The sequence below is a fragment of the Pelophylax lessonae genome (genome assembly GCF_965119305.1).
Source record: "Pelophylax lessonae genome assembly, chromosome: 2".
In the NCBI taxonomy this organism is placed as follows: domain Eukaryota; kingdom Metazoa; phylum Chordata; class Amphibia; order Anura; family Ranidae; genus Pelophylax; species Pelophylax lessonae.
In genome coordinates this window covers 384,260,526-384,285,716 of record NC_138769.1, presented here as the reverse complement: position 1 = coordinate 384,285,716, position 25,191 = coordinate 384,260,526, and the positions used below count along the sequence as shown (strand labels likewise).

Here is a 25,191-nt window from a genome sequence, read left to right as displayed (position 1 = left end):
CCACTCTAAGTCTTCCAGAACCTACAGTAACCCATCTGCCATTTCTGGGGGGTCCTCTGTGGCAGTGGTATTGCAGCAGTCCCAGCTGGAGTTTGTTTAACAGATAATTTAAATATCTCTGATTTCAAAAATGCAATTTCCTGCTGCAGTAAGGAGAATTGTCTACAGATCTGACAGCATCCGAATCTCCAAAGAGTGGAACATGAAATAAATGCACAACAATTCCTGCACTTAACCAGTCTGCCATTTTAAAGAGGAGAAAAAAAAAATTTGTAAATTTAAGTCAAACAAATCTTACCTTTTTTTTTTCCTTTTTCCACCTTCCAGCCTACCTCCTGACTATCTCCTGCAATATTTCTTCACTGTACTTAAAATGTTGTACTTGAATGGAGTACTTGCAGCTAATGAATTAGGCCAGCTAATGAGTATGTCTCTATATATACACTCACTCCTTCACAGCTCCTCCCCCAGCAACAAATGTAACACCTTAATGAGCTGGTCTCATTAGCAAATGCACAATAGCAAACACCTGACCAAATTCCTTTCCTCTTCTCAAGCAATGGTCAGCAAAAAAAAACACAGATGACTCAGTTGCAAACTCCAAGCCAATCTCTTTCAGTATCTCTTCAGTCTCCTGCAATATCTCTTCACTGTACTTAAAATGTTGTACTTGAATGGAGTACTTGCAGCTAATGAATTAGCTGCAAGAAGCTTGTTGACATGTAATTTCACACTATAGGACTGTGTGCAAAGTCTATAAGGAAGGGACTATTTGGGAATGCCTGACCCACACATTTCTACAGCTAAACCTGTGCTTTACCAAACAGCTAAGAAATTGACAATTTTAAATAATTGAAAAACATCTATAGAAGCTGCTTTATATGCCAAAGTATTTTTATATCTGTCTGACCAGTGCTTACATCCTTGACATTAAAGTGTTACTAAACCCACAACAGTAAAATCATTCTGTATATGCAATAAAGCATGCTTGTAATACTTACTGTGTAACCTAAGGGGTTATTACCCCACATTGTGGAAAAAGGCTGCTTGATCCTGTCTTTTCTGATTCTCTCCTTCTTTCATAGTCCCCAAACCATATCCTGATAGAGCAGAGCCTTGGGAGCAAGCTGCACATGTTAAGTTTGGTGTGTATTCCTAGAGAGTTTTTTTTTTTTCTTGGGAGGGTGCATGTGATGAGCACAGGGCCAATCAGCATTATCCAGAGGGTCAGAGGGTCATGGGTCCTGAAGCCTCATAGGACAGTCAGAGCAGAATGAAAACTCCTCCTACAAGCTTTAACCAGGTACTCATAGTCACAAGACTGCTCTAACTGCCAATAAGAAAAGTTATTTAGCACTTTATAATTATTAAAACAATTGCATTTCCATGTTCTGTGTACTGTGGGAGACCAGACATAGTAAATGCAGGGTCCTGGGTTTAGTCAGGGGCGTACCGTGGGGTTGGCCAGAACGGCGCCGCCAGGGGCGCAGGCCGAGGGGGGGGCGGAAAAACACTGGCAGTGTAGTGTAGAAGCAGTGACTTACTGCTCCTCCCGGTCCTCCGTTGAGCCCCGCGGCTTGCGCCCGACCCCCCCCCCCCCCCCCGCTCCGCTCCAATCCCGGAAGCTGCCCGCCCGGAGCTCGCTGTCCACTGTCCAGACTGTCTGTGACTGTGTGTGTCGGAGGCTCTGTGCGATGGGCGGGCCTGCGGCTCCCCTTGTCACAGGGCTCCACCCACATAACCTCATCAGCAGCAGGCTCCTAGCTCCAGGCTCAGTAGGCTGCCTGGTGGAGGATGAATGGTGAATGCTGCACTCTCTCTGCCAGTGAGTGACAGAAGCTTAGCTGGCTGGCTTCCAGGTACCATTAGAACTTAAAGAAGAAGACATTTTTTAAAATTCAATGTAGAGTAGACCATACTATATATATATATATATACAGGATATGGTCTCTATACTGCACTATATATGTAAAGGAGACCACATTGTGTGTGTGTGTGTGTATATATATATATATATATATAGTGCAGTATAAAGGAAGCCATATCCTGTGTGTATATGTTATATTATATATATATATAGAGGAGGCCACATCCTGTATATATACATAATATAATATATACACACAGGATAAGGCGTCCTCTATACTGCACTATATATATATATAAAATATATGCACACACAGGATATGGCATCCTCTATACTGCACTATATATATATATATATATATATGATGTGGCCTCCTCTATACTGCACTAAATATATATATATATATATATATATATATATATATATATATATATATATATATACACACACACACACACACACACACAGGATGTGGACTGGCCTCCTCTATACTGTACTGTGTGTGTGTGTGTGTGTGTGTATATATATATATATATATATATATATATATGATGTGGCCTCCTCTATACTGCACTAAATATATATATATATATATATATACACACACACACACACACACACACAGGATGTGGACTGGCCTCCTCTATACTGTACTCTATATATATATATATATATATATATATATATATCGGTGCCACCTTATCAGGGCCCATCAGTGCAGACTCATTAGCGCACATTATTGAAGGAGAACAATTGCCTGTTTGCAAAAATTTTTAACAATTTTTTTTTTTTTTTTAAATTTTTGGGTCTTTTTTTGTTTGTTCGGCAAAAAAATAAAAACCCCAGTAGTGATTAAATACCACCAAAAAAAAGCTCTATTTAGCCTAAATCTCATATGACTACTATGCTTATACGAATTTATCTGTTTCTGAGTCAAAACAATTGAAAAAGGACTGTATAACCTAAACATTATCTTTAATGGATACACAGACGATTAAAAATTAATAGAAATTGACGTAAAAAGACAAACAACAGAATATCTAAGGGCTCTTTCACACGGAGCGGACTGCATTGCGAATTCGCTCCGGCACTTTTTTTTTTTTTTTCACGGACACGGATGACACTTGTGTCATCTGCTCCGTATGTCCGCATATCATCCCATCCGTTTGCGGATGATATACGGACATAATGTATGTCTATGGGCATTGCGGATGTCAGCGGATGACACCGCTGACATCCGATTTTGCATCCGTTCCATTTTTTAAACGGAACAAAAATAGAGTTCTGTTCCGTTCCAAAAAACAGAACAGAACTGAAAGGACGAAAATCGGATGTCAGCGGATAGTCATCCACTGACATCCGCAATGCCATTGACATGCATTATGTCCGTATAGCACCCGCAAAAAAATAGGATGATATACGGACATGCGGAACGCCCGTGTGAAAGGGCCCTTACTCTTTAATGATGGGGTGGGGGGGAGCCGATACAGCTTCTCGCCAAGGGCGCTGGAGACCCTAGGTACGCCTCTGGGTTTAGTAACACTTTAAGGGTGGTTTGTCTCTCATTATTCTCTCTAAGGTAATGCTTACGAAACATAAAACAAACAGATATGTTTGCTACAAAAGCTGATGAGTGTTTACAGTGCCTAGTTTTAGAAACACAGTATTATACAAAGGGCCCTACAAAAACTGAGATAATGCTCACATAATGCATGGAAATCCCTTGCAAAATCTTTGCCAGCACTCAGGCAAGGCCATCTTGAAGGACCACTATTATAAAAGATATTGTATTCTAAAAACGACTTGCGTTAGAAACATATAATCACATTTAGTATATTAATTACTTGTTTCACATGTATATGTATTTATAGTTTTTTTTCCACAGGAAAATTGACTGTTAGTGTTGCTTTTTATAACAAACTAGAAAATATTGATGATTTTTCAAAATTTTCGATCTTTTTATATTTCTATAATAGAAAATAAAAAAACAGTGGTGATCAATCTTCACCAAAAAAAAGCTTTATTTGTGTGAACAAAAAAGGTAAAAATGTCATTTGTGTATAGTGTTGCATGAACAAGCAATTGCCAGTTAAAGTAGCACAGTACTGAATAGCAAAAAATGCTCTGGTCACAAAAGGGGTAAAACCTTCAGGAGTGGGGGTTTAAATACTAGCAGAGGTGCTTTCAATGGGCATGTTTCATTTAAATGGTTTAAATATTGCTTTAAAATAACTGTTGCTGTGTTTTTCCCAAGCCCTACTGTCACTTTTGTTGTACAGCTTTACCAGCATGCTAATAAATAGTAAATAATATGTTGGTTGTTGGATTGTGAAACCTTACCAGATGGAAATTTAGATGTATTTAGGATAGTTGGCATAAAGGGTTTGTCTGCTTAAACATAATAAAAAAACTCCATTACACCTACATCACCCACCTTATGCTTTTTTTTAAGGTTTTACAACATTCATCAAGGGTACAAGAAAAGATATCTGACCCAGCAGATTGTAGCTCCCGCTTATCATCAAAATTATGAAGGAATGATAAGAGTTATTTACAGGGCCGCTGATAGAAATCGTGGGGCCCCGTACAGCCTACCTGATGGGGTCCCCTTCAGCCCCACCCTTTACCCCACCCCTGGCCCCTCCCTAGACCCCGCCTTGAAATAATCGCATGTAAAAATCGGACAGGCAGGTTGTACCCATGTCGACCTATTACTTGGATACAATCAGCCTGCCTTAGCCAGTCCCTGCTAACCTGGACAAGATTGTAATCATCTATGGCTGGCTTAACTGACACTTACATCAATAGTGACACCAAAACAGCGATCAGCTAAATTACTGTATAGTGTACACTATATTAATGCCACTGGCTGGGTTAAAATCAAGGGGCAATGAAGGGGGTTAACTGTGTGCTTAACAAGTGTCATGTGTGTAACATGTGCTGCTTTTACTAATAGATCTGCCTGTTTTTTCTCCCTGCAAGAAATAGCTAGATTACTGATCTGTGTATGAAGCCCTGTGTTTGTAAACACAGGACATTGTGCTGTGATTGGCTACAGCTGATCAGCATGTCTCCGCCCTAAATCTTTCGCCAGGACCTGCTGACAAAATTCGGCTGTAGCCAATGACAGAGTGGGTTAGCAGCAGGCACACGCATGCGTGTCCCTAACCTGGAACAGGCTGGATGACATACATGTATGTCATCCAGCCTGCCTGTACCACCCTTCCGCAGAAAATGCACTGAGGGCGTGCGGCAAGCAGTTAAAGGGAAAATGTTAGGGTTGGGTTCACACGACAGGTCTGATCAGGTCTGGCTGTCCATTTTACAGGTGGTCCTGCTCTGACCCTCCATTCACTACTATAGAGTGAAAGATCTAAATTAACTTGTGTCCATTTACACCCGCCTACCCCCAATTTGATCCGCTAACCAAAACGGGACGAATCTGTTCCCCTCTAGCAGAGCGGATTGGAGGACAGTTGGGTGTAAAAAGACACCAGTTTGTTTACACCAACCATCCTTAGAGCAGACTGGGCTGTGTCTGTGTCAGCTCTGCATAAACTGAGTGGACATGGACCTGTCATCTGCCCACTTTGCTCGTTGGGGGATTAGCCGACAGATCCCCCGCTGAACAAGCGGATTCCGCTCCTTGTGAAAGAAGCCTTGATAACAGAAAGCAACACTGGCAGGTTAAGATTACCAGCATTATGATAACACACAGACAGCAGTCAGCAGGTTCTGTCACAGTGTGTCACATAGCACGGCTGTTGGTTGCTGACCTTGTTGACCAATCAGCACCCAACAGCCATGCTATGTGACACACTGTGACAGAACCTGCTGACTGCTGTCTGTGTGTGTGTGTTATAGATGGTGACATAGTAATGTACAGTGCAGTAATTCCATAGTTTCCAATAATCCAAAAAAGTTTAGGGACACCTTTTTTCAGTGTTTCCATAAGGGTCCTTTCACACGGTCCACCTCCGTTGGCGGACTCCTTGCTGCTCAGTGGGGGATCGATCCGACGATCCCCACTGAGCAGGCGGGTGACAGCTCCCTCTCCGCTCTGTCTGTGGAGACGGAGCTGTCAGATCCCCGCTGTTCTCTATGGGGCAATCAGATGAGAACGGACCGCCTGTCCGTTCTCATCCGATCCACTGGACGGATGGAAAATAGGGTTGGCAGCGGGTGTCAGTGGATGGCAGCGGGTGTCAGCGGAGATGTCTCCACTGACATCCAATGCCACATAGGGATGCATGGAGGATCCGATCAGATCCGCCTGAAAAACTGACAGGCGGATCTGATCGGATCGTCCGTGTGAAAGTGGCTTAAAGCTGCAGTAGGCAAAGCATGTACTTTAATTATGGGCGGGACATTCATTTATTATGGACGTGGTCCTACAAGAAGTTTAATCATGTGCTTCCATCAGGGATCTGACAGCAATGAAATAGTTAATCATATCCAGCCACCAGGCCAGGAAGGATCTTCTAGCAATAATAAGGTTAATCATGGCTCTCAGGGATCTGAGGCTAATAAGATCCCTGGTGGCTAGCGACATGATTTACTATTTCTTTGCTGTCAGATCTCTGATAGAAGCACATGATTAACCCTTTTTTGATAGCAGATCCCTGACGGAAATGCATGAAAAACCCTTTAATCTAGCTATTAAAGGGGTAAATGTGCATTTCCACCAGGGAAAGGTTAATCACACACTTCCAATCCATCGGCCAGCAATAAAAGGGTGAATGTCCAGTCACCAGGGATCATCTTCTAGGAATGAATGGACATGACAGCACTGCCTCCAAAGCCCCCTCCCCCCCAACAAAATACTAACTGAAATGTGCCCCCCTTCTCTCATGACAACTTGACAACTCTGTGGCCAAACACCTCATCTCTATTATTGTAGTTACCTTCACACCATCTTCTTCCACATTCTCTCATGCTGGCAGGAGTACAGTATGTGCTGAGGGCATACCTGGAGTGTTTTAGCCACCCACGTGTGCATAGGCAATGCTTCTATTCAGAACTTGAAGCCTATACATGCCTTAGTAAAAACGTCCCCCTTCTATACAGCGGCTACTAATGCAGAGGAGAGGTACTGCAAGCCTATATTAATAGACTGTCAGGCTGAGCTGCTGTGTGTTCGGCTGGAAACTGTATTTCCAGGACAACGGCAGGGAAAAAGATAAGGTGGGACATGAGAAGTTAACTTTCCCTCTCCTCCTGGACACGATCAGCTGCCTGCCTCTCCTCTCCATCTCTCTCACACAGAGTCTGATTACTAAGTGGGGAGCTGAATGAAGGAAGATTAGTCCGCCAAGGTATGACAATGGGAGCAAAAAGCTGGGACATGTAGAACGGGCATGGAATGCACTGCGCATGCGCCCGAAAATGGAAAAAAAAGTCCCTCCACACTCACCAACAGAGATCACCATAGAGGGGCCCAGAAAATAGTAATAATAATCCCCCCTAAGCTAGACATAGCGGCTAAGAGGGGGTGTAATTTAGAAAGTCCATTTTTTTTTTTTAATTCTGCAGTGACTGTGAGGTTGCCTGGGCCCCCCTGCAGAGCTCAGTACACCGGGCCCGGTACAACAGGGCCGGTTGTACTGGCTTATCAGCGGCCCTGGTTATTTATAAGGGCCAGTGACAAATCTCAGCTTAGAAGAAAACTGTAAATGCAGATATGACGTGCAGTGAATGCTCTAGTCTCCCTGCAGCAGAGGTGCTAGTGCTGTGATGTGGGCAGTGCTGTGCTGCCTGGACTCCCAGTCTCTGGCTCTGATCTCTGCTGGTATGGTCTCCCACTGGCAGGTAAATATTCAGACATAGTCTCTCTCTCTCCCTCTCCCTCTCTCTCTCTCCCCTTAAATGCAAAGAGGAAGAGCTGTACTGTTGCACAGAGCCTATTTGGATCTGTAGTGTAAGGAGATCTTTAGCCCCATTGTATGACTGTCATCTCAAACTACAACTCCCAGGATTCTCAACGCTATGCATTGAAATCTGTGGGCTTGCTTGGCTTTAGTTCTCCCTCTGCTGGCTGGAGGAGAATGGTGCAGCATAACATCAGTATCATAAAGGCATATATTGTCTCCTTCCCCCTCTTCTATTGCTGTAGCCCAGAGGTTGGTGACCTGCCAATCGAGATCGACCTATTGGCTGCAGGCAGGTGACAGGTGGATTGCGATCAAGTCCCTGTCATGCTGACCTGCAAGTGCTCCTCCCCAGATCCCCAAATGGCGAACACCGCAGAGTAGGGATGAGCTCAGGTGTCTTGTCATATGAGCTCTCAATCCAAAAAGCAGAGGCATTCCTGGCCCTGTAGCACACCCCTATAATGTGTGGCTGTGGGACGGGTAATGCCTCTGCAACCTAGAAATTTGCTAGCAGCAGGTTCGGGGCTCATCTCCCGGTATGCAGTGATCTGATCTTCTCTTCTCCTCTGTGCCGAGAGAGGAGGACCGGAGGGATCAGCACATCAGAACAGGTAGCTGTGTCACAGCAGCTTTCTTGTATGTCGGGAAAACTCTATGTACCCTCCTGACCCCCTGTACCATACCCTACTAACCTCTCGGTGTGCCCTCCCAACCTCTCGGTGTGCCCTCCTGACTCCTCTGTGTGCCTTCCTGACCCCTCAGTGTGCCTTCCTGACCCCTCAGTGTGCCCTCCTGACCCCTCAGTGTGCTCTCCTGACCCCTCAGTGTGCTCTCCTGGCCCCTCAGTGTGCTCTCCTGGCCCCTCCGTGTGGCCTCCTGACCCTTCCGTGTGGCCCCCTGACCCCCAGTAACATGTCCTCCTGACCCCTCTGTTTGACCTCCTGACCACCCAGTACTATGCTCTTCTGAACCCTCAGTTTCATACTATCCAGACCCCCCTGTACCATGCCCTCCTAAGCAAATTTCCCAATCCCCATTAGATTAGATTAGTGGGTACAATGCTAGGCGGGTGTGGAGATGCGACTCGGTGCACATCTTGTGGTATGTATGCTTTCCATGATCAGGCGATCGAGGGCGAATACAGCTGCACAAAATGTAAGCACGATGCTTCCCTGGAAGCTCAGGTCCTGAATCTAGGGAAGCAACTGGCAACACTTACACGAATCTCCATACCGAAGGAGAGCTTGGAATGTACCCATCAGGTGCCGACAGGGGCCAGCACAGAGGCGGGCGGTGATACAAGGGTGCAAACATCAGAGCAGAGTAGTTGGGTGACAGTTAGGAAGGGAAGAAGGGAATGAGGCAAGGAGGCCGGCCCTGGGCTGGAGCATCCCAATAAATACACCCTGTTGCGTGATGTTGGGGAAACCAGTCAAGGACCAACATTGCTGGAGCAGAGTGACACCCCTAGCTGCCAGGGGATGAACTCCTCCAGTGAGGGTGGGAACAAGACTAAAGGTAGGGAAAGACAGTTTTTGGTGGTAGGGATCTCAATTATTAGAAGGACAGATAAGGGCAATCGGTCAAAAAGACCATAAGTGCCGAACTGTTTGTTGTTTACCGAGCACTCGGGTTCAGCACATCACGGATCTGGTTGACAGATTATTGGGTGGCGCTGGGGAAGACGCAGCTGTCTTGGTACACGTGGGTACCAATGACAAATTTAGAGGGAGATGGAGAGTCCTAAAAAACGATTTCAGGAACTTAGGAGCTAAATTGAGGAAAAGGACCTTCGATGTAGTATTTTCAGAAATACTACCTGTACCTCGGGCCACGCCAGAGAGGCAGCGGGAGATTAGGGAAGTTAGCAAGTGGCTGAGGAGCTGGTGTAGTAAGGAGGGTTGCGGGTTCCTGGAGAACTGGGCCAACTTCTCAGTCGCCTACCGGCTCTTTAGTAGGGACGGATTGCACCAAAAAGGGGAGGGGTGCAGCCGTACTGGGAGAGAAGATTGCCAACAAGTTAGAGGGGGCTTTTAAACTAGGTGATGGGGGGGAGGGTACAGATGTAGAATTAACCAGTGGGGAGCAAGGTTCAGCGGGCATTAATGGGGGCATTATTGGTAGGGTGTCCAGAGATTCCAAGCCCAAAGTAGGTAGGTGGACAAATCGCAAGTGCAGCCTCAAAACTTCGAATGAGGATATAGTATGCAACCAGGCAAAATTACGAGGTTTGTATGCCAATGCTAGAAGCCTGGCCAACAAGATGGGAGAACTGGCGCTGCTAATGTATGAGGAGGATTTTGATTTTGTGGGAATTTCAGAGACTTGGTTTGACAGCTCTCATGATTGGCTGGCGACCATTCAGGGATATTCCCTATATCGCAGAGACAGAGAAGGTAAAAAAGGGGGAGGGGTATGTCTGTATATCAAGAACAATGTGCAGGTAAATATGAGGGACGATATCACGAATGGAGCTAAGGAGGATGTAGAATCCCTATAGGTAGAACTTCAAAAGGAAGGCACTATGGGGAAAGTAACATGGGCGTATGCTATAGGCCCCCAAACCAGAGGGAGGAGGGGGAGGCGGACCTCCTATCACAGCTTGGAATGGCAACAAGGATGGGAAATGTCATTATAATGGGGGACTTTAATTATCCAGATATAGACTGGGCAAAAGGAAACACGCATTCTTCTAAGGCTCGGCAGTTCCTAAATGTTTTGCAGGACAATTTCATGGGTCAGATGGTGAACACACCGACAGGAAACAATGCGGTACTAGATCTACTGATTATTAACAATACGGACCTGATCACGGATGTAGAAATAAGGGGTAAGTTAGGAAACAGTGATCATAGATCAATTTGTTTCAGTATAAATCATAGAAAAGGGAAACACAAGGGTAATATAAGGACACTAAATTTCAAAAGAGCCAACTTCCCTAAACTGCGCTCTTTGCTAGACAATATAAAATGGGATAGAACCCTGATTGGAAAAAAGCCAACGTGGTACCAATATTTAAAAAAGGACCGAGATATATCCTGGGGAGCTATAGGCCGGTTAGCCTCACATCAGTAGTCTGCAAGATTTTGGAGGGGATGATAAGGGACTATATACAAGACTTTAGTAATGAAAACTTCATTAGTAGTAATCAGCATGGATTCATGAAAAATCATTCTTGCCAGATCTATTAACCTTCCATGAAGAAGTGAGTTGCCATCTAGATAAAGGAAGGCCTGTGGATGTGGTGTATCTGGACTTTGCAAAGGCATTTGACACAGTTCCCCACAAACGCTTACTGTACAAACTAAGGTACGTAGGTATGGACCATAGGGTTAGTACCTGAATTAAAAACTGGCTCCAGGGGTGAGTCCAGAGGGGGGTGATGAATGGGGAGTACTCGGATTGGTCGGGTGTGGAAAGTGTGGTCCCCCAAGGATCTGTCCTGGGACCAATCCTGTTTAATTTATTCATAAATGACCTAGAGGCTGGGATATCCAGCACAATCTCGGTATTTGCTGATGATACTAAGCTAAGCAGGCCAATATCTTCTATGCAGGATGTAGTAACCTTACAGGCAGATCTGAACAAAATAATGGGTTGGGCAACTTCATGGCAGATGAGGTTTAATGTTGAAAAATGTAAGGGAATGCATTTGGGTGTCAGAAATACGAACGTAAGTTACTCGCTAGGCGGTGATCCCCTGGGTGAATCTAAGATGGAAAAGGACCTGGGGGGTCCTAGTGGACAACAGACTTGGCAATGGCATGCAATGCCAAGCCGCTGCAAGCGAAGCCAACAGAATATTGGCATGTATAAAAAAGGGGATTCTCTCCAGAGATAAAATGATTATTCTCCCACTCCACAAGACTCTGGTCAGGCCACATCTTGAATATGCCATCAAGTTCTGGGGACCGGTCCTCAGAAAGGATGTGCTGGAGATGGAGAGAGTCCAGAGAAGGGCAACAAAGATAATTAGGGGAATGGAGGACATCAGCTTTGAGGAAAGGCTACAAGCATTGAACTTATTTTCTCTGGAGAAGAGACGCTTGAGAGGGGATATAATATCAATGTACAAATACCATACTGGTGACCTTAGCATTGAGAACAAACTTTTCAGAGGAAGGGAATTCAATAAGACACGGGGCCACTCACTAAAACTAGAAGAAAAGTGGTTTAACCTTAAACTGCGTAAGGGTTCTTTACTGTCAGAGCAGTAAGGATGTGGAATTCAAGCAGTGGTATAAGCAGGGAGCATCGATAGTTTTAAAAAACTATTCGATGGGCACCTTAAAGACCACAACATACAGGGGTATACGATGTACGGTTAACAGCAAACCCACACACACATCATAGGTTGAATTGGATGGACTGATGTCTTTTTCCAACCTCACTAACTATGTAAAGCACTATGTAAACCCCCCCCCAGACCATGCACTCCAGACTACCCCTGTAGTGTGCCCTGCTGACCCCCCAGGACTGTGCCTTCTTAACCCCCAATACTGCCCTCCTGACAATCTAGTCCCATGCTCTCCTGACCCTCCAGGACTGTTCCCTTCAACCCCCTCCCCCCCCACAGCCCTCCTGACCCCCTAGTTCAATACCCTCCAGGCCACATATTCATACTGTCCTAAGTAACACACACATAGGTGTGCGCACAGATTTCCCCTGCTGCCTGGGCCCCTCTGTCATTTACCGGTTAGTTAGTTGGAACAACGAGGCTTTTGTGGCTCTTTTTCTCATGGTCTCTCTGATAACTATAAAAATGAGATTGCAGCTCAAGATATACCTAGGAATCTTGAGGAGTTTATCTTGTTTGCCATTCTCATTGATACCAGACTCCGAGAGACATCTTACTTTAAGGAGCGCTTGCAGAAGCCTCCTGTAGGTTTGTCTCCAAACTTTGCATACCCATCCATGCCTTTCTCACCTCCCATGCCTCTTGGGCCCTAGTCCTCCAGTGAAGTAGAGCCCATGCAGCTTTGTGTCACTGCCAAAGAGAGAGCCTTTAGGAGGAGGGAGAGATTGTGCCTTTACTGTGGCCAGGTAGGTTACTTATTGAAGTCTTGTCCTACCTGTCTAGGAAACGCCCGCACCTGAGGCCCTGTAGAAGACAAACCTTAGGTGGCATATTTGCGCCCCCACCTATTCTGAAGGATAAGCCTCTAGTTCTAGTTACCCTTTCCTGGTCTGCGTTTTCCATCGATACCCAGGCTGTAATTGATTCTGGGGCTGTAGGTTTGTTCATAGATAGTGCCTTTGTGTCGAAGCACTCAATACCCCTGCAGCCTCGTGCCTCCCCACTTGCCATTAAGGCTATTGATGTGAGACCTTTACAGCCTGCCCATGTGACTCATGAAAATGCTCTGTTGATCATGGCTGTGGGGGGTTCCTCACCTCATTACCCGGGGGGCACTGGTTATCCTTGGTTACAGAGGCCCTATGATTGCACAATTGACCTTCAACCTGGTGCCATTCCTCCTCATAGCCGGGTTTACCCTTTTTCTGTCTCTGAGGATAAAGCCATGAAGGACTATGTTGCAGATTCACTTTCCCGAGGGTTCATCCACAAATTCTGGTCTCCTGCCAGTGCTGTCTTTTTCTTCGTGAAAAAGAAGAGTGGTGAACTGAGACCTTGTATTGATTATACAGGTCTCAGTTGCATTGCAATTAAGAATGCTTATCCGATCCCATTGATTACCAAATTATTTTACTGCCTTAAGGAAGCAACGGTCTTCACTAAGCTTGATTTCAGAGGGGCATATAATCTCGAAAAGATTAAGGAGAGTGAAACTGCATTTAATACTAGGACTGGACACTATGAATACCTTGTAATGCCCTTTGGTCTCTGCAACCCTCCTGCAGTTTTCCAGGGATTTATTAGGGATTTCCTCCAAGATATGCTGCAGCAATATATGGTGGTTTACTTCGATGATATTCCCATACATTCTAAATCCCTAGATCCCTAGAGAACCACCACACAGATGTCTCCCATGTGCTACAGAAATTGAAAGAGAACAAGCTGTATTGCAAGTTGGAAAAGTGCGAGTTCCATCTTGAATAGGTTCATTTTTTGGTTTATGTCATTTCTAATGCTGGATTTTCCATGGATCCAGGAAACTATCTGCAGTCTTTACAGTGGCCTCAACCTCAGGCCTATGTCCTCTACAACAATTTCTTGGCTTTGCCAATTATTTACCAAACAATTTTTGTGAAAAATTGCATTTTGAAAAAAATTATTATGCCTTTCAGAAAATATCTTGGAGTGTTTGCTTTCCAGAATAGGGTCATTTTGTGACAGTGGACAATGTTTCCACTGTCCTGGTGCTCTAGGACTTCCAAAATGTGACAGTTAGTCAGGAAATTATATGTGTATTTAATGTCCCTAGAATGTCTGAAGGTGCTCCGTGGATTTTGGCCCCTCTACATGGCTAGTCTGCAAAAAAAGTCCCACACATGTGATATCCTCATAATCAGGACGAGTAGCAGAATGTGTTTTGAGGTGTAATTCTAAGTATGCCAATGATGCATGTATAAAATATCTTGCTAATTGACAACTGTGTAAAAAAATACAATTTTAATTTTCTTTCCTGCATTTACTAAAACATTTTGAAGAAAAAATGTATTTTCAAATGACTAAGTATGTCTATGATGTGTGTATAAAATATCTTACTAACTGACAACTCTGCATTTCCAGAGCATTCATATGCCTTTCAGAAAATATCTAGGAGTGTTTGTTTTCCAAAAATGGGTCATTTTGTGGATGTTTCCACTGTCCTGGTGCTCTAGGACCTCCAAAAATGTGATCGGTAGTCTAGAAATTAGATGCGTAATTTATGTGTCATTTATGCTCTGTGAAAGCCCAACAGTGTTCCTTGGATTTTGAGCCCCTCTGTGTGGTTAAGCTGTGAAAAAGTCTCCCACGTGTGGTATGCTCAAACTTGGGAGGCATGGCAGAATGTGTTTGGGGTGTAATTCTAAGTATGCCTATGCTGTGTGTGAGAAATTGTTAAAATGGCAACATTTTTGTTTTAATTTCTTAATTTTTCCAAAAAGTGACAAAAAAACTACAACTTTAAAAAACTCACAATGCCTCTTACTAAATATCTTGGATTGTCTATATGCTAAAAATTGCAGACTCTGATTTGGGTTATTTTTACCAAAGAAATGTAGCAGAATACATTTTGGCCTAAACGTATTAAGAAAGATAATTTATTTGCTAAATATTTTAACAATTTTTATTTAAAAAAAATGTTGATATTTTTTGTTTATATAGCAAAAAAAAAAAAAACAGTGGTGATTAAATAACACCAAAAGAAAGCTATATTTGTATAAGAAATCATATACAATTCATTTGGGAACAGTGTCATTCAAAGTGTAATAGTACTGAAATCTGAAAATTGCACTGTGTAAGAAGGGGGTGAAAGTGTCCTGTTTGGAAGTGGTTAAACACAAGGTCAAATTTTCTATCTTCTTATATTTTTTTTTTTCATGTTTTCCACGTTAGAATGTGTGTTTCAGAGACTGAAATCCAGCTGCAGGTTTCAGATTTATTATGTTTCTTAGCAGACTGTTCTGGCTTAGTCTGAAACAATTAGGAAGATTTACACCAACAATATGAGTGGGTAGCACTAAGGCTAACAATGCCAGTCCCATAAAGTAAACAGCTAGAACAGGAAAACTTGACTGGCAGCAACAAACACATTGTATTGCACATGAGCTGCTTTAAATAGTTGCATAAATCAGTTTCTCAGAATCTGTTGAGAATAGATGTTAGTACTGTATTTGAGGACCATTTACTATGGATTATTATTTTTGTAGAATTTCTACAATCATTAACAGCTTTTGTTTTTTTTCTATTTTTATAATTCCCCACTATTTTCTAGTGTGGTTTCTAAAAATAGAAATGTTAATATCTAATGAAAAAAATGAATGAATATTGTCTCTATTAGAACTTACTATAGTATTAAAATATCACTTTATCCATGATTTACTAAATTTAAATCCAAACCATGCTCTGTCAGTGAAAATTCGCCCATTAGTAAATTAGAAAGGTGATTTAATATGGCAACTTAATTGTTGTGTGCAAAAGGCTTTCTAGCTAAAGCTCCATTTCAGTTTTACAGTATTAACAATGTGCCTTGGCAGGAGTAAAGAATAAAAATGTTGAGTACAGAGGAGAAAAGTGTCTTTGATAATGGGGCTGTAGGGTAGGCGGGTGGTACTTCCCCCATGTTCCCCTCCCCGTTGGGCACCAAGTGTGGGTCATATAGGAAGCCTACCCTGTGGTGGGTTCTTCTGGGCTATGCTAGGCACATTGAACAGGGTCACTGTCTTACACATGGGGTACCTCTACTTTAACAGATAACTGAACTCTAGTTAGCTCTCTCAGTGTTCATGTACACCACTACAGTCATTGTTGCATTTAAGAGTGACACGCAAAGCCAATGATCTCTACACCTGTCCAGCGTATCTCAGCTACCTCAGTCCCAGTAACGGAATGTGGTTCCTCCATGAGCCTAGCGAGGGCTCCAGGCCTGCACTCCCTTAACTCTTTTTTTTCTGAACCAGTGCACAGGCTGAGGACCTCTGCAGTGCTGATATGCTCCCATTGCTATGAGAGATGGGGTACTCAGGGAGAAAGTGTTGACAACATCTCCACCTGCAAGAGACTATTTCCACCTGCCACATATACACACTTACGACAGGCTGCTAGAGAAACCTTTGTTACTTTTGATAACCACTTGCTGTCTTCTGTGTCGCCTTAACTATTATACTGCTGTCTTTACACCCCAAAGTGTTTTAACTAACCCAAATGGTAGACTATGTGTGCCAGTTACCTGCATTACACCTTCTTAATAACTTCAGACCAGGCAAGGACAACGTTTCAAAAGCTTTACGTAAAACTCTTAACATACAGACCAAAGTGCACAGTCTTTTCCTGCATCCCTAATCCCTAACTCAGGCTTTTAGCTGCCCCAGCATACCTGCACAGGATAAGGTACATTATGGCAGATCTTCAGAATTGGCAGCTTTGGGCATTTGCAGATCCCAGTTGTCCTCTACTCTGTAGAAGGCTATTTATCAATAGGTGGCGTGCCCTGTATTCGGCAGTAGGCTGGACTCCGGCAACGGCACCATGTTTAATAATATGTGCACCTCTTGGATCAGACCCCTTCCTTATTTTTTAAAGCACAGGACCAGGCAGTCTGGCCCAAGAAAGCCCACTATAAAAAGACCCAGGAAGCATGTTAACTCTAACCCTCCCGGCTGGTGTAGCATTAAATTCAACCTGCTTACAAGGCATTGTGGCAGGATGGTATGGTAATACTGGTTATATAACATATAGGTGGGAGTGGCGGTGGTTAGATATGATGTAGGCTTTTTCATTCTCAACAGCTACCACCACTGATAATCGTTAGTGGTGTCTGGTGACAATGTCGGTGGTAGTGACTGAGAACCTCTGTGTTATAATATACTGTACTGTAAATGCTGGAATTATGTTCATAAAGTTCATATATATCAATCTATTACAAGCAGAGAGTGCTCACTCCAACATGGATCCAGGTACCCTAGTTTTTCATACAGCTCTATAATGAAGCATAGTTATACAGAAACAACTCAAATCATCACAGCACCATGGTCCCTGCTCAATAGCTATAGTATAGAATAATGTAGAGATTACAAAAATACATTTTTAGTAGAAAGGGGAAGGGTTAGGACATCTGAGCATGCTCCTATTGCTTTCCTATCCCGGTGACAACCTCAGCCCCCATTTTGGGTCTGGTGTAACAGGGACAGTAAATCAGAAAAGGCCTCGAATGGGATCACGAACAGAAATGAAAAGCTGACAGAAATGTTAACTTTTTCAAAACATCCAGATTTAGGCTTTAACAAACCTGACATTTCCTTTAATTGTTATGTATATTTTCATAACCTTATTTACTTATCAGTAATAAATTATGTTGCTCAGAAATGTCAAAATACATAGCTGCAAGTTTTATAATAATCTCCAGCTAATAAGAGACACACACATAAAAAATAAAAACCTTGAAAGAAAATAGAGAGCAAATATCTTTTGGATTATAAGGTTGCTAAATCCATTTGCAAACTGATTATGGACAGCCAGTAGATAATTCATTTATATGAACTCTGAGGATATACAACACATGTAACCACTTGAATGATAATGAGTCTAATTAATGATCCAGAAATTTAATAGAAATATATTAAGACACGTTGAAAGACATTTTCATAGCAATAGGTGACAGATCTGACAACCTCATTAAACTTTCTGCCAATTAAAAACTTTCTTTCTCAGCTCCAATCAGGTCAACTTCTAAGCAGCAGACTTGTCTCAAAACTCAATTTAAAAAGGCACATTTAGAGACCTTTTTTTAAGTGGCTGTGACATTTATGGGTAAATATATTTTACAAAATTGTTTAGTTGCAGAAAACATTAGAATCGCAGCATAGCGTTAGCACGTGATGGTAGATGAGACAACTACTGAGTAGTGTTGAGCGAACACGGACTGTATTATTCGGGTCCGTACCAGATAATTTGATTTTTGTTACCCGGACACGGACCCGAAAACTTTACTGTATGTTCAGGTTGAAAATCCGCGTTCGGTAATTTTATTTCCTGTTTTGTATGTAATGGCACGCTTTTAATGGCGGGCTTTCAACAGCCAATCAACAAGCGTTTAACTGGTGTGCCATAGAAGCCATCACAGCCATGCCTACTAATGGCATGGCTGTGATTGGCCAGCTGAAGCATGTGACCCAGGTCTTTATAAGCTCGAGACACAGCGTGCTGTGCGTCAGTCTGCTGTAGTGTAGGGAGAGAGCACACATAACAGTGCTGGCTGCTGCTGATTAGGGACAGACAGGGAAAAACAACATTGTGCCCGAAAAGAATGCAGGGACAGGTCGGAGTGTAGGCAGGGAAAGATGTTTGAGCATTTTAGGGACAGGCTGGAGAGAGTAGGCAGGGAGAGATTAGGAGACACAGGACAGAACAATCGTCTGTTAGCGATCTACATCGATTTTGCTTTGTGGGGGGTGGTGCAGCGAACGATCTTTTTGCCCTCACTTGAACCCACTGAGGAGGAGGAGGAAGAGGGAGAAAAAAATATTTTTTTATCAGTCTGTTGTATGCAGCGTTCAGCTATATTTTACTACAGATTGCTGTTCTAATCTGCTATTTAAAAATTACAAAGTTAAAGGGGAATTTTTTTTTTCCCTTCATAGCCTGCTGCTGACCGTGACATAAAACATAAGACACTGCTGTGTTCACATCTGCTATTGAAAAATCACCAATTTTATATAATTTTTTCTATTCCGCTATTCAATATACACCCTTTTGGGGTAAAAAAAATTAAATTACGGCAAAGTCTGTATCGGTACGTGTGAGATAGACCTTTTTATATACTTTTTTCTATTCCGCTATTCAATATACACCCTTTTGGGGTAAAAAAAAATAAATTGTGGCATAGTCTGTATCGGTACGTGTGAGATACACCTTTCAAATTTTTTTGGCGCATCTTCTACCGCCGAGGATTGCAGGGCGCTTCAGTTTGCCTCCTGTTCCGAACTCCTCCTACTCCTCTTCCTCATCCTTATCCTGCCTTTAGGGTACAAAAAATTGTAATCGGGGGCTAGTCTGTGTTTGTACGTGTGAGATACACCGTTTTATAAAGTTTTTTCTATTCCGCTATTCAATATACACCCTTTTGGGGTAAAAAAAATTAAATTGCGGCATAGTCTGTATCGGTACGTGTGAGATACACCTTTCAAATTTTTTGGGCGCATCTTCCACCGCCGAGGATTGCAGGGCGCTTCAGTTTGCCTCCTGTTCCGAACTCCTCCTACTCCTCTTCCTCATCCTCATCCTGCCTATAGGGTACAAAAAAATTGTAATCGGGGCCTAGTCTGTGTTTGTACGTGTGAGATACACCGTTTTATAAAAATTTTTCTATTCCGCTATTCTATATACACCCTTTTGGGGTAAAAAAAATTAAATTGATGCATAGTCTGTATCGGTACGTGTGAGATACACCTTTCAAATTTTTTGGGCACATCTTCCACCGCCGAGGATTGCAGGGCGCTTCAGTTTGCCTCCTGTTCCGAACTCCTCCTACTCCTCTTCCTCATCCTTATCCTGCCTTTAGGGTACAAAAAATTGTAATCGGGGCCTAGTCTGTGTTTGTACGTGTGAGATACACCGTTTTATAAATTTTTTTCTATTCCGCTATTCAATATACACCCTTTTGGGGTGAAAAAAATTGAATTGCGGCATAGTCTGTATCGGTACGTGTGAGATGCACCTTTCAAATTTTTTGGGCGCATCTTCCACCGCCGAGGATTGCAGGGCGCTTCAGTTTGCCTCCTGTTCCGAACTCCTCCTACTCCTCTTCCTCATCCTTATCCTGCCTTTAGGGTACAAAAATTGTAATCGGGGGCTAGTCTGTGTTTGTACGTGTGAGATACACCGTTTTATAAAGTTTTTTCTATTCCGCTATTCAATATACACCCTTTTGGGGTAAAAAAAATTAAATTGCGGCATAGTCTGTATCGGTACGTGTGAGATACACCTTTCAAATTTTTGGGGCGCATCTTCCACCGCCGAGGATTGCAGGGCGCTTCAGTTTGCCTCCTGTTCCGAACTCCTCCTACTCCTCTTCCTCATCCTCATCCTCATCCTGCCTTTAGGGTACAAAAAATTGTAATCGGGGCCTAGTCTGTGTTTGTGCGTGTGAGATACACCGCTTTATAAAAAATTTTCTATTCCGCTATTCAATATACACCCTTTTGGGATGAAAAAAATTAAATTGCGGCATAGTCTGTATCGGTACGTGTGAGATGCACCTTTCAAATTTTTTGGGCGCATCTTCCACCGCCGAGGATTGCAGGGCGCTTCAGTTTGCCTCCTGTTCCGAACTCCTCCTACTCCTCTTCCTCATCCTCATCCTGCCTTTAGGGTACAAAAAAATTGTAATCGGGCCTAGTCTGTGTTTGTACGTGTGAGATACCCCGTTTTATAACATTTTTTCTATTCCGCTATTCAATATACACCCTTTTGGGGTGAAAAAATTAAATTGCGGCATAGTTTGTATCGGTACGTGTGAGATACACCTTTCAAATTTTTTGGGAGCATCTTCCACCGCCGAGGATTGCAGGGCGCTTCAGTTTGTTTCCTGTTCTGAACTCCTCCTACTCCTCTTCCTCATCCTCATCTTGCCTTTAGGTTACAAAAAATTGTAATCGGGGCCTAGTCTGTGTTTGTACGTGTGAGATACACTGTTTTATAAAAAAAATTTCTATTCCGCTATTCAATATACACCCTTTTGGGGTGAAAAAAATTAAATTGCGGCATAGTCTGTATCTGTACGTGTGAGATGCACCTTTCAAATTTTTGGGCGCATCTTCCACCGCCGAGGATTGCAGGGCGCTTCAGTTTGCCTCCTGTTCCGAACTCTTCCTACTCCTCTTCCTCATCCTCATCCTGCCTTTAGGGTACAAAAAATTGTAATCGGGGCCTAGTCTGTGTTTGTACGTGGGAGATACACCGTTTTATAAAAAAATTTCTATTCCACTATTCAATATACACCCTTTTGGGGTAAAAAAAATTAAATTGCGGCATAGTCTGTATCGGTACGTGTGAGATACACCTTTCAAATTTTTTGGGCGCATCTTCCACCGCCGAGGATTGCAGGGCGCTTCAGTTTGCCTCCTGTTCCGAACTCTTCCTACTCCTCTTCCTGATCCTCATCCTGCCTTTAGGGTACAAAAAATTGTAATCGGGACCTAGTCTGTGTTTGTACATGTGAGATACACCGTTTTATAAAAATTTTTCTATTCCGCTATTCAATATACACCATTTTGGGGTGAAAAAAATTCAATTGCGGCATAGTCTGTATCGGTACATGTGAAATACACCTTTTTATATACTTTTTTCTATTCCGCTATTCAATATACACCCTTTTGGGGTGAAAAAAATTAAATTGCGGCATAGTCTGTATAGGTACGTGTGAGATACACCTTTTAAATTTGTTTGGCGCATCTTCCACCACCGAGGATTGCAGGGCGCTTCAGTTTGCCTCCTGTTCCGAACTCCCCCTACTTCTCTTCCTCATCCTCATCTTGCCTTTAGGGTACAAAAAATTGTAATCGGGGCCTAGTCTGTGTTTGTACGTGTGAGATACACCGTTTTATAAAATTTTTTCTATTCCGCTTTTCAATATACACCCTTTTGGGGTGAAAAAAATAAAATTACGGCATAGTCTGTATCAGTACGTGTGAGATACACATTTTCAATTTGTTTGGCGCATCTCCTTCCACCGCCGAGGATTGCAGGGCGCTTCAGTTTGCCTCCTGTTCCGAACTCCTCCTATTCCTCATCCTCCCTTTAGGGTACAAAAAATTGTAATCGGGGCCTAGTCTGTGTTTGTACGTGTGAGATACATTGTTTTATAAAAAATTTTCTATTCCGCTATTCAATATACACCCTTTTGGGGTGAAAAAAATTAAATTGCGGCATAGTTTGCATATTTGACTGTGAGATACACCCGTGCGATACTGTTGTTGTTTTGTTCCGCTATTCAATAAACACCTTTCTAGGGCAAGATCATAAATTACAGAAATATGAGGAGAACGTCAAATAGGGGCCGTGGCCTGGGTCGTGGTGATGCTGGTGGAGCTCTTGTTGCAAGGAGAGGACGTGGTCGATCGGTGCCAGCTACACGCACAAGTGAAACACTTTCCTCAAGTGTGAGTAGGCGACAGAACCTGCAGCAGTATTTGGAAGGGCATCATGCGCCTCTAGAAGTGATGAGGCCAGAAGAAGTACACAGGCGATAGTAGATTGGGTTGCTGACAGTGCCTCCAGGTCCTTCGCATTGTCTCCCACCCAGTCTACTGCAGAAAGGTCAGAGTTGGCACCTGCAGCCGATGTCCAACCGTCTTTCACCTCACCCCCTTGCAAATCAGGCAAGCAGTCTGAGTCCCAAGTCATGCAGCAGTCTCTTCTTCTTTTTGATGACTCTGTCAGCAGGGTTTCCCAGGGCCATCCACCTAGCCCTGCCCCAGAAGTGGAAGAGATTGAGTGCAGCGATGCCCAACCACTTATTTCTCAAGATGAGTACATGGAAGGACCATCGCAGCACATCTCCGATGATGACGAAACGCAGGTGCCAACTGCTGCGGCACTCAGAATTGTGGAGACCGACAAGCAGGGCAGGGGTGAAGACTGGGTGGAAGATGATGTGGAGGACGATGAGGTCCTCGACCCCACATGGAATGAACGTCATGCAGGTGACCTGAGTAGTTTGGAGGAAGAGGCGGTGGTCGCACAGAGCCACCAGCACAGCAGAAGAGGGAGCAGGGTGCAGAAGCGGAGCGGCCGTGCCCTAGACACTACGCCTGCTACTGCCCAACGCAGCAAGGGACCGAGCGCACCAAAGCCAGCTCAAAGGAGTTCTCTAGCGTGGAAGTTCTTCAGAAAATGTGCTGATGACAGGACACGAGTGGTTTGCACCCTGTGCAATCAGAGCCTGAAGCAAGGCATAAACCTTCTCAACCTGAGCACAACCTGCATGATAAGGCATCTAAGTGCAAAGCACGAGCTGCAGTGGAGTAGACACCTTCAAAACCAAGAAAGGTCTCTGGCTCCTCCTGCTTCCTCTTCTGCTGCAGTCTCGGCCTCTTCATCCACCTCTGTAGTGATACCGGCACCTGCCACCCCGCAAACAGAGGATCTGTCAGCAACACCACCACCTGGGTCACCAACCATCTCCACAATGTCCCGTGGAAGCGTTCAGCTTTCCATCTCCCAAACACTTGAGAGGAAGAGGAAGTACCCCCCTACCCACCCGCGATCCCTGGCCCTGAATGCCAGCATTTCAAAATTCTTGGCCTTTGAAATGCTGTCATTCCGTCTGGTGGAGACGCACAGTTTTAAAAGCCTTATGTCGGTGGCTGTCCCACAGTACGTCGTGCCCAGCCGCCACTACTTTTCCAGGCAAGCCATCCCTTCCCTGCACAACCAAGTGGGGGAAAAAATCAGGTGTGCACTGCGCAACGCCATCTGTGCCAAGGTCCACCTAACTACCGATACATCGACCAGTAAGCACGGTCAGGGGCGTTATATCTCCCTAACGGCACACTGGGTAAATGCAGTGGCGGATGGGCCTGAGGCGGATCGCAATTTGGCGCATGTCCTTCCACCACCCAGGATTGCAGGGCGCTTCAGTTTGCCTCCTGTTCCTAACTCCTCCTACTCCGCTTCCTCATCCTCTACCGCCTCCTCATGCGGTCAGCATAACACCTTCACCACCAACTTCAGCACAGCCAGGGATAAACGACAGCAGGCAGTTTTAAAACTTGCCTGTTTGGGGGAAAAACCACACACCGAGCAGGAGTTGTGGAGGAGCATGGAACAGCAGGCAAATGAGTGGTTGCTGCCAGCGAGCCTCAATCCCGGCCTGGTGGTGTGCGATAACGGGCGAAATCTCATAGCAGCTCTGGGCCTAGCCGGTTTGACGCACATCCCTTGCCTGGCGCACAAGGTGGAACTCCACCTTGCACATGCTGGAAAGACTGTGCCAGCAGCAGCAGGCCATAGTGGAGTTTCTGGAGGATGAGGAGGATGAGGAGGAGGAGATGGAACCATGTTCACAGCAGGGTGGCACCCAGGCCAGCTCATGGCCATCACTGGTGCGTGGCTGGGGGGATACAGAGGACACAGACGATACACCTCCCACAGAGGACAGCCTTTTGTTGCCTCTGGGCAGCCTGGCACACATGAGCGATTTCATGCTGCAGTGTGTCCACAACAACCGCTGAGTTGCCCACATTCTAACTTGTGCTGATTACTGGGTGGCCACGCTGCTGGATCCCCGTTATAAGGACAACGTACCGTCCTTTATTCACTCACTGGAGCGCGATCGCAAGATGCACAAGTACAAGCGCGCGCTGGTAGACGCGATGCTGCTGGCATTCCCACCTGACAGCGGGGCCACAGTGGAAGCACAAGGCCAAGCAGAGGAGGAGGAGGAAGAGGTCGCCAACGCAACCAGGGCACCGCCAGCACCTCAGAAGGCAGGGTTAGCATGGCCGAAATGTGGAAAAGCTTTGTCAGCACGCCACAACAAACAGCAGCACCAGCAGCTCATATGGAACGTCTTAGCAGGAGGCAGCATTTCACCAACATGGTGGAGCAGTATGTGTGCACATGCCTACATGTAGTGAATGACGGGTCTGCCCCCTTCAACTTCTGGGTCCCCAAATTGGGCACATGGTCTGAGCTTGCCCTTTACGCCTTGGAGGTGCTGGCATGCCCTGCAGCTAGTGTATTATCTGAACGTGTATTTAGCACGGCTGGGGCCGTTATCACAGACAAGCGCAGCCGCCTGTCCAGAGACAATGTGGACAAGCTCACGTTCATTAAAATGAACCATG

The 25,191-nt window shown here is 44.4% G+C and overlaps 1 protein-coding gene across 1 annotated transcript in view; it reads right to left on the bottom strand.

The window, feature by feature from the left end:
- Positions 1-4,113: 4,113 nt before the first annotated feature.
- Positions 4,114-25,191, bottom strand: part of MDH2 (malate dehydrogenase 2) — a 254,993-nt gene continuing 233,915 nt past the window's right edge. Inside the window, exon 9 of the mRNA XM_082247782.1 lies at positions 4,114-4,126. The gene's annotated coding sequence lies outside the window, so the exon portion shown is untranslated. The remainder of the gene's footprint in view (positions 4,127-25,191) is intronic.